Raw genomic sequence first — 9,662 nt, 5'->3', positions numbered from 1 at the left:
TCTACTGAATATGGCATTTAACATGTGTAAATTTATTATGAAAAACAGAGATTTCCAAATCCTAGCAGTTGTTCCCCAAGGTCTCCAAGAAGATTTCGGTACAACAACAGATTACTTCAACCCTGGATTGTGGTATGCTAACCACTGGGCAATACTGCCGCCAACGCCCCACCCTCTGCTAGGGCCGGGCGTGAACTGTGGACAAACTGGACATCCAGAGAGTTGTCGTCTCACGTTGCTGAAAGTGAGGTGAGGTCGCTCTCTCACATTTTCTCCTTCCACAGAAAAGCCCCACAGATTTTCTACACCTGATGACCAGACTGTCTGCGCATGTTGACATGGAGACCTGGGACAACTGTCTAGGTAGTGGACAATGACTGACTAATCATCTCTGTCATTTTGCTTGATACATAGATTCATTTAGATTACGGTTTATCCTTCTCAGGTCTCTGATCACATCGATGGCTAAGCTGATGGTAGCTTGATAGAGAACAGGCAATTAGCTCCTTAGCCCAAAGTAATCCCCCATGTTAGTTCATTAGTCAAGTCATTAGCTAGTTCAAAGCACTAACTACTAGATGGCTTATTTAAAAGGCAGAAAGGTTTGCCTTACTCACAGCCCTCATGTTAAAGACCCACAAGCTTCTCAGTTCTCTTTCATGTGCAGGGGACCAGGCCCTGGGCTTCACTCCTAGAGCTGCTGCTACCTTATAACCACACCCAAAAAGCAGCTCTCAGATACAACATTTTACCATTCTTTTTTTTTTTTTTTAAAGATTTATTTATTTATGGGTGTGAGCCACCATGTGGTTGCTGGGAATTGAACTCAGAACCTCTGGAAGAACAGACAGTGACTTTAACCACTGAGCCATCTCTCCAGCCCCATTTTTACCATTCTTTTAGCTAAAGGACAGTGACTACTCGCAACAATTTTATCTGTGTCTTGTGTTAAATAACTAGATAAGGATGCGGAAGTTTAAAATAAAAGGAAAGCTTTTAAGGAATAAGAAAGTATTTGAGGGTCTAAGAAGGTGTTTTAAGGTTGGTAAATGCAAGTTATGAAGGTCAGACAGTCTAAAGGGATGTTTTATTTTTTCCTGTTTTGCTGCTGCTGCTTTTAGAGCTTTGGCATTAATCACTGGAGCTCTCTGACTTATTAATCTAACTCTGGTTAAAAAAAAAACAAAACAAAACAAAACCAAAGCAAAACAAAACATTCCACTATACAATCCACTATCATAGTTCCAAGCTTAAGCTTTTACATTTCCTTTGGCTTTTCTTTTAAATATATACTTAAAATGTTTCTCATTGTGCTAGGTTATATACATCCAGTATCCTAACTATTCTAAATAGAGGGACTCTTTTATGTCTGCTACCTCTTTCTGTAATGTGTATTTCACTGCAAATTGCAAACACTGGTGATGCTAACATGTCTCAAGTTTATCTCCTTTTGAAAACTTAAAAGGACTCTTGCAAGCTATAGGAAATCCACCTCTCAGGTCAAACGGAAGCCGGATAAGTACTGCCAATCAGCAGCTAAGTCTCCCACCCATTGCCTATTTCAGAGGGAGGCTTTCCTTTCTCTCTCCCTGATGGCCACCTTCTGCACCCAGAATTTCCCCTTCTGATGGGGAATTTCCCCTTCTTTCTAGTCAACATAAATGCTTCCCCTTGTCTGAGACTGCTGGCACTTCTCTGGTTGACTGGAGAGTGGAGGTACCCCAACCTCAGTCTTGACAACTACTGCTGGTCTTCCCGACGATCTTCAGTTAGGATCCTCTCCTGCACAGTACCCACCACCCTGCTGCTAAAACCCTAGCACTAGGTAAACTGGGTCTCCAGGCTAGGCTTGTTCCTATTCGGCCTATGCTCTTGATCTCTGCCCAGCACTGACAAGTTGCTGGAACAGATTACACCAATGTTTGACTTAAACTTTGCTCTGAGGATTCCAGGGCGGGTCCTGACTCTGCCTCCCCATGGGAATAGTCCATTTCCTGGCTGCCTTCTGGAGAATTTTAAATCCCTACCCCACACTAAAGGCTGCTATGCTTACATGCCTCTGCAACCAAATTTGGATAGATCCAGAACAAGACCTTTTTAATTCCTGCCAGCAATCAGGTAAGTGGAAGGCGTCTCCTTGTTTAAACCTTTTCTCTTCTTTGCTCTCCCAAAAGTTTCAAACGTACACCTAAAAGAATTTTTCTCCATAACCTACTTAACTTTGTCTTCTGCCCACATGTATGTTCCAGTACCCTGCCAGATTTCCTGCATTCAAGACAAGCACCAAAACAGCTGCCGACAGGTGCTCCAATCCAACCGCACAGCTGGACCTGCGTTGTCCCTCCCAACTGCATATGTTCTCAGACCCTGGACAGCAAATACAGCAGCCTGTGTCCTCTTAGACATGGGACCTTACTGTTCTTTACAGCTCTTTACCAGCCCGTCCCAGACTTGTATTTCAAATTTCCACCCTTACACTGTGTGTGTGTGTGTGTGTGTGTGTGTGTGTGTTTGTGTCTGTATGTGTGTGTCTGTGTGTATGTATGTCTGTGTCTGGGTGTGAATAACAATAACAACTAAAGAAAAAGAAGTGATGGTTTCAAGAGGGAACAGGGGTCGGGGAATATAGGAGGAAAAGGGGATTAGGGAAATGATGAAATTATATTTAGTTTAAAAAGAAAAGGAAAGCATAATGTGGTTAGGTCCCTGGCCTATCTCTTAATCTTTTCTAGAAAGAGCCAGATGCTCTCATCTTCAATGTTCCCATTTTTATTGCTTCTGACAAATGCTCATTTGGCTTTCATCAAGTTATAAATATCAATTTCATGTAACAGGTTTCCTCATTTATCTCCCTTGGAGTCCATTTTGCAGGGAGTTTATGTTGAAGGAAATGCCAGCCCATAGCACTCTTCAACCCAGGGTGTGTATAAAGACATTACTAAAAGCCATGTTTTTTACATTTACTTCATTTGTTTGCTTTTTAAAACCAGATATAATTCTATAGTCTAGGCTAACCTGTAACTCACTATAAAGTCCAGGCTAGCCTCAGACTTGCAACAATTCTTCTACCTCAGGCTCCCCAGTACTGCACTTCCCTCTCCCTCCCTCCCTCCCTCCTTCTCTCTCTCTCTCTCTCTCTCTCTCTCTCTCTCTCTCTCTCTCTCTCTCTCTCTCTGGATGTGTGTGTGCACACATGCACACGTGTTTATATGTATGTGCATGTGGTGTATGGAAGCCAGAGGTCAATATCTGGTGTTGTCCTCAATCACTCTCATGTTTTTTGTTTTTGTTTTTTTAGTTTTTGAGACACAATTTCCTGCCAAATGTAGAGCTCAGGGATTTGGCTGACTTCCTGACCCACAAGCCCAGGGATCCTCCTGACTCTGTCTCCCAGCTCTAGGATTACAGGTGTGCAGGCATGGACCTCAGCATCTGGCAGTGACAGCTTCTTCTTCTTCTTCTTCTTCTTCTTCTTCTTCTTCTTCTTCTTCTTCTTCTTCTTCTTCTTCTTGTGTAGGTGGTGAGGGTCAAAGTCAGGTGCAAAACACCATCTCTCCAGCCTTCCCCAACTTTTTTGAGATGAGATCCATCCTTCCCCACCTTGGCCCAACAGCTTTGGTCTGTAACCCAACACTCAGGGGGCTCAACAGGAGGATTGTGAGTTTGAGATTAGCCTGGCCTACAAACTGCAAATTGAAAAAAAGGGAGAGAAAGAAGCTCAAAGATCCACAGAAGAGAAAATTTTTGAAAGTCATGTACCTCTCTGGGGGAAATTGTTTGTTTGCTTGTTTTGCTGGGTCGTGGGTTTTGGTTTTGTTGTGTTTTGAGATAGGGCCTCACCACATAGACCATGTTCTCTCAAATTCACAGAGTTCTGTCCACCTCTGTCCCTTGAGTTTTGGGCTTAAAGGTATGAATCACCCACCACAGCCAGCCCCACAGCCAGCTCCATAGATCTTGTAAGAGACTTTTATGTACAATTTACCAAAGGCTCTGACACAAAAAAGAAGAGGAAGAGGAGGAAGAGGAGGAGGAGGAGGAGGAAAAGGAAGAGGCAGAGAAAGAAGGAAGGGAGGAGGGAAGGAAGGAAAAGAAAAATTGGATTAAAAATTTCCCCTTAGAGGAGTCCCATGATTTTGCATGCTGAACTGCTAATTAAGATGGCTACCTTGAGCTGGGCACAGTGGCACACGCCTGTAATCCCAGGACTCGGGAGATGCAGAGGCAGGTGGATCTCTGTGAGTTTGAGACCACCCTGGTCTACAAAGTGAGTCTAGTATAGCCAGGGCTACACAGAGAAACCCTGTCTCAGAAAAAAAAAAAGGTTACCTTGGTAACAGCTGCATCAAATGATTGCATTTACAGTTGTGACCTATGGAGAACTGTCTTAAAGTAACTCAGCAGCGATGAGTAAAAGCTACTATAATTTTTATATATCAAATAAAAATCATCTGTCAAGGGACTGGGGAAATGGCTCACCAGGTAAAGACCTTGCCAGGAAGGTAGGTATTACAACTCATCTGGATCCTCATCAATACCCTCATAAAGGCTAGGCAGATGTCACAGCTGCTGTCATCCCAGCAGCACTCAGGAGACAGAGGCGAGGCCCCTGAGATGAGCAGGCTGCTTAAACTACCTAGAATTGATGAGTTCTTGTTGGGGGGCAGTCTTGTGCAAGGTGTACTCAGATGCTGATTTCTGTGCCCAGAGATCTGGTTGCAGTCTGGATGTGGGCGTTCTCATGTCTCTGAAAGAATCTCCTGTCTCAGCCAGGCAGTGGTGGCGCACACCTATAATCCCAGTACTCTTGGAGGCAGAGGCAGGCGATCTCTGTGAGTTCGAGGCCGGCCTGGTCTACAAAGCAAGTCCAGGACAGCCAGGGTTACACAGAAAAGCCCTGTTTCAAAAAACTAAAAGAAAGGAAAAACAACAACAACAACAACAGAACAAAACTCCTCTTTCTGTCTCGGTGTTGCTTACAAATTGTTCTCCACCATCTCTGATTGGTTAATAAAGAGCTGACCCTACCAAGAAAAGACTAGACACCCTTTTAGCATATACAGGAGGAAGAGGTCCCCCTCAGTCACAGTAATAGGGGAAGGGAGTAAGGGGAAAATGGGAGGGAGGGAGGAATGGGAGGATACAAGGGATGGGATAACAATTGAAATGTAATACAAATACATTAATAAAAAATATATATAAGAGCTGCTCAGCCTATAGCTTGCCAGAGAGGACAGCAGGTGGGACTTTCATTCCTAGTCAGGGGGTCTCAGATAGGGACCAGAAAGAAAGGAGAGAGAGAGAGAGAGAGAGAGAGAGAGAGAGAGAGAGAGAGAGACAGAGACAGAGACACAGAGAGAGAGACAGAGAGACAGAGAGACAGAGAAAGAGAGACAGGGGGAGAGAGACAGAGAGAGAAACGGAGAGATAGGGAGAGAGAGGGAGAGAGAGAGAGGGAGGGAGGGAGAGAGAAGGAGGAAGAGAGAGGGAGGGAGGGAGGGAGGTAGAGGGAGGCCATGAGGACATGAAGAAGGAGCAGAAGCAGCCAAGGTGACTAAGATGGCAAGTGCATAGGGCCCATGGCTGGAAGTAGTGAGGCGAACACAGACAGATTAGCATAGATCAACATCTGCCCAGCTGTAGCGCTCTGAAGCTTATTAATAAATCTGCTAGGTCTCTGTGTCATTGTTTGGGAGCTAGAACAGGAACAGAAAAAACAACATTGCTATATTTTCACACGTTCTAGTTTCAGTGAGAGATCCTACCCTAAAAATAAAGTGAGAGCAATGAAGGAAGCCACCCAAAGCCAACTCAGGCCTCCACAGGCATGCACACGTGTCCACCTGAACCTGCATGCACACATGGCAACATGCATGCACACCGTACACACATACACAGGCCGATATTTCCTGTCAAGCATGATATTTTCAAAACTGTCAACATGAAAGAGACTGTACAATTATCCTCTTATTACAATTGACTGGGCTTCTCTTGTAAAGTGTGTGTTGCCACCTTCAGATTTTATAAAGATTTATTTTGATATGCACTGATGTTCTGCCTGCGTGTCTGTGTGAGGGTGCCAGATCCTCTAGAAGTGGAGTTACAGTTGTGAGCTGCCACATGGGTGCTGGGAATTGAACCCGGGTCCTCTGCAAAAAACAGCAGTGCGGCTAACCACTGAACCAACTCGCCGCCAGCCCCATGTCTAGATTTTTACCCTGAATAACAGAATAAAGGAGGCTGGTGGTGCTGACGAGTACAATGCAAACTTCTAGAAGTGCATTCTCAACTAAGAGAGAGTTTCTGGGGCCAGTGAGGCAGCCCAATGGGTAAATGTGCTTGCTGCCAAGCCTGGAGTTTAAACCCCAGGACCCATAGTGTGAATCAGGCAGGGTGCTCTGGAGAAACACCACCAGTCAAACGTGGATTACAACTAAGAGGGATTCGTTACAATGGCTCCCCTGCTCTGGGCTAGGGAGTCCTTGAGCATCCCGCTGTGCTGCTGAAGGTTGGACAGTTTGTGGAAAACTTGTTCTGGCAGTGCTGGAAAGGCTTGGTGATGGAGGGCCGCATTAGATACTCAAGAGCCATCAAAGGCAGGTAGGCGACAAGCTTGTTCTCAGATCTCCTGTGTCTGAGCCACCAGTTGGAAGATGCCACACACTATGCGGGTGGCTCTACCCCTCAGCTAATCCTCTCTGTGCATCTCAAATGTCAAAACACTATTCCAAGAATACGGCCTTGCGTTCCAAAATCGATTTTGTGTGTGTCTTTGTCTCTGTGTGGGTGTGCGTTTCCTTCCTTTTAGAAGAGAGTCTCTGTCACCCAGGCTGATTTTAAGCTGCTGAGCTTTTGATCGGGAGCGTGTTTTTCCAGGCCAAATCGCGTTGCATCTTCCCAGCACCTCTAGCTAGCTAGGGCTCCCTACGCGCGGTTCAGCAAACCCGCGAGCGAACTGCGCCCCCTGGTGCTCCGGAGCCGTTGGTGCCGCAAATCGAAGCCACAAGCCACACTGCCGGCCCACACCTGTCTGTCTTCTGGCAGTGGAGTAGGTGTCCTTGTTGGCGGGCATGAAGGTGATCCTTGCAGAGGGCTGGCTGCTGTTGACAGCTCCTTTTCTTTCCCCCATTAAGCCATCCCCTTAAAACCTCTCTCCTCCTCTCCTGTCTGCCCTGACTCTTCTTCCTTTTCCCTGAGGCCTTTCCCATATGCCCTTTATGACACCCAGCACACGGTGGTGGGTCTTCCTTGTCTGGAAAAAAAAAAAAAAAAAATCAAGTTTCCCACGTTCCACGTTACAGCCATCCGATGCTCTGCCCTGGCTACGATCTGGTTTCATCTGGCAACGTTGAGAACTGAACCCAGGGCCTCACTCACCGCAGGCAAGCAGTCTAACCTCAGGCCGCCGTTTTACTTTCGATTTAAAATGTGCTTGTTGGTTTGGTGTGAGTGGTGTGATTACAGATGCACCGAGAGCACATAAGGCCAGAGGAGGGCGTCTGGGGTCCTGCTCCATCATTCTGCCTCGTCTTTCCCTGAACCTGGGTGTGCAGAGGCTGAGCTTTCCACCCTCCACACACCAGGCTTTGTTTCTTTTTTCTTTCTTTTCTCTTTTCTTTTTGTATGTGTGAGTGATTACACGTGTGTGGGTGTGTGGGTGTGTGGGTGTGTGGGCGTGTGGGTGGGTTCTTTCAGCCCTCTCCAACCCTATCTATGTACTGAGGTAAGGTCTCACAGGGGCTCACTCACAGATCCACTTGGGTCTGTGAATTGGACTATTCTGGGTTTTCCATATGCACGGGATCATATAAAATGTGGTCTTGTGTGAAGGCTTGCTTCACTAACAGCGTGCTTGTGTTTTAGCGTATATCAGAACTCCATTCAGTGTTATTGCAAAATAAAAACCTGTTACATGGACGTGCCATGTTTTATTTATTCACCAGCTGATGAGCATCTGGGCTGCTTCCGTTATACTTTGGGACGGTTATAAGCAATGCTGCTGTGGCTTCGTTTCACCTGTTGGGGCAGCTCTGGGGACTGAACCTGTGGCTTTGCATATGCTAGGTAAATGATGTTTTTCTCTCTAAGTTACACCCTCAGCCCTGTATAGGAGTTTTTGTGTGGACTAATGTTTACGTTTCGCTTGGGTTAATATCTAGGAATGGAAGAGTGGGCTATGGACTGTGGAGATGGCTTAGTGTTAGAGTGCTTGCTTGTCTGGCTCACAGAGCCTTCGTTTCAATCTCCAGTACCACAAAGGTAGAGGAAGAGTGAAGGAGAGAAGGTCCTGACCTACGTTCACCTGAAAGCAAGGTGTGACTGACAAGGTGGAGGTGTCTTTCCCTGATGTGAGTGAAGTACATGATTATCAGGATTATGACCCAGAGCTCTTTTTTTTTTTTTTTTTTTTTTTTTTTTTTTTTTTGAGACAGGGTCTCTTTGTGTTAGCCTTGGCTGTCCTGGACTCACTTTGTAGACCAGGCTAGCAACCCAGAGCTCTTTAACAGTCTTGGGGGCTGGAGAGATGGTTCAGAGGTTAAGAGCACTGTCTGCTCTTCCAAAGGTCCTGAGTTCAACTCCCAGCAACCACATGGTGGCTCACAACCATCTATAATGAGATCTGGTGCCCTCTTCTGGCATTCTGGCATGCAGGCACACATGCGGGCAGAATACTGTATAAATAATAAATAAATAAATCTTTAAAAAAACCAAACAGACTCAGTCTTGATCTTTCAAGATCCGAAGCCCCGGCCACGCTCCTGTATCCATTGCCTCATGGCGTGTTCTGTGCTCTTCTCTCTTGGAAGCTCTCAGCCTGCCCACCAGCACATACTTTCACTTGCATCTGAAGTCTATTTCTCTGTTCAACCTATTCACATGTAGGACTGTAGGAATTCAAAGCCTTCCCAGTAAACCAAGTGGCCATCGCTGTCAGTTTTATGTTTTTTAAAGCCATAATATCCAACCAAGTGTAAAGAATTGAGCCTTTCTTTGACATTCAGTCCCCACAGCAAAGTCGGGGCATCTGAAGGGACACAGCACCCTCCCCAGTGTGGAAGGGCTTGCTTTCCAGTTGGGAGGAAAATGAAAACTGCCACTCAACATTGCCCACGTGTGGCTGGGGAGGTGGCGCAGTGGAACGCCTGCCTGGCACATGTGAGGCCTGCGTTTCATTCCTAGTACTGAATTAAAAAAAAAAAAAACAGAACAAGCAAGCAAGTGTTCAGATACCTCAAGCGATATGCTGTCTGTCTACGGAGCAGAGACAGCCAGTCTCCAAGTTGTGGCAAAGACAAGGAAGAGTGCATGTCGGGAGACTAGAGAAAGCAGGGAGCCTGACAAGGAAGCCCGCAAGCCCTGATGCTCAGGTTCCCTCATCTCTCCAGTGGGGCCCCCTGTCCTTCTAACCTACAACTCACAGGGGTTGTGTTGGGCTTTTCATTGTTGGGACAAAATACTGCTTGATGAAGGAAGGGTTTGTGGGGTTCGTTGTTGTAGGGATTGGGGTCCATCCTGGCAAGGAGGGCCTTGCAGAGATGACCACAGTGTAGTTGCCCTGGATTACAGGGGGGAGGGAGAGAGAATGCTTGCCTTCTGGACTTTCTCCTCTCCCACATTTATTCCACATGAACCCCAAGACAGCCAAGAGAAACCCTGTCTCA

The sequence above is a fragment of the Acomys minous genome, assembly GCF_964271855.1.
Source record: "Acomys minous genome assembly, chromosome: 1".
Lineage (NCBI taxonomy): Eukaryota > Metazoa > Chordata > Mammalia > Rodentia > Muridae > Acomys > Acomys minous.
Note: the sequence above shows the minus strand (reverse complement) of the source record.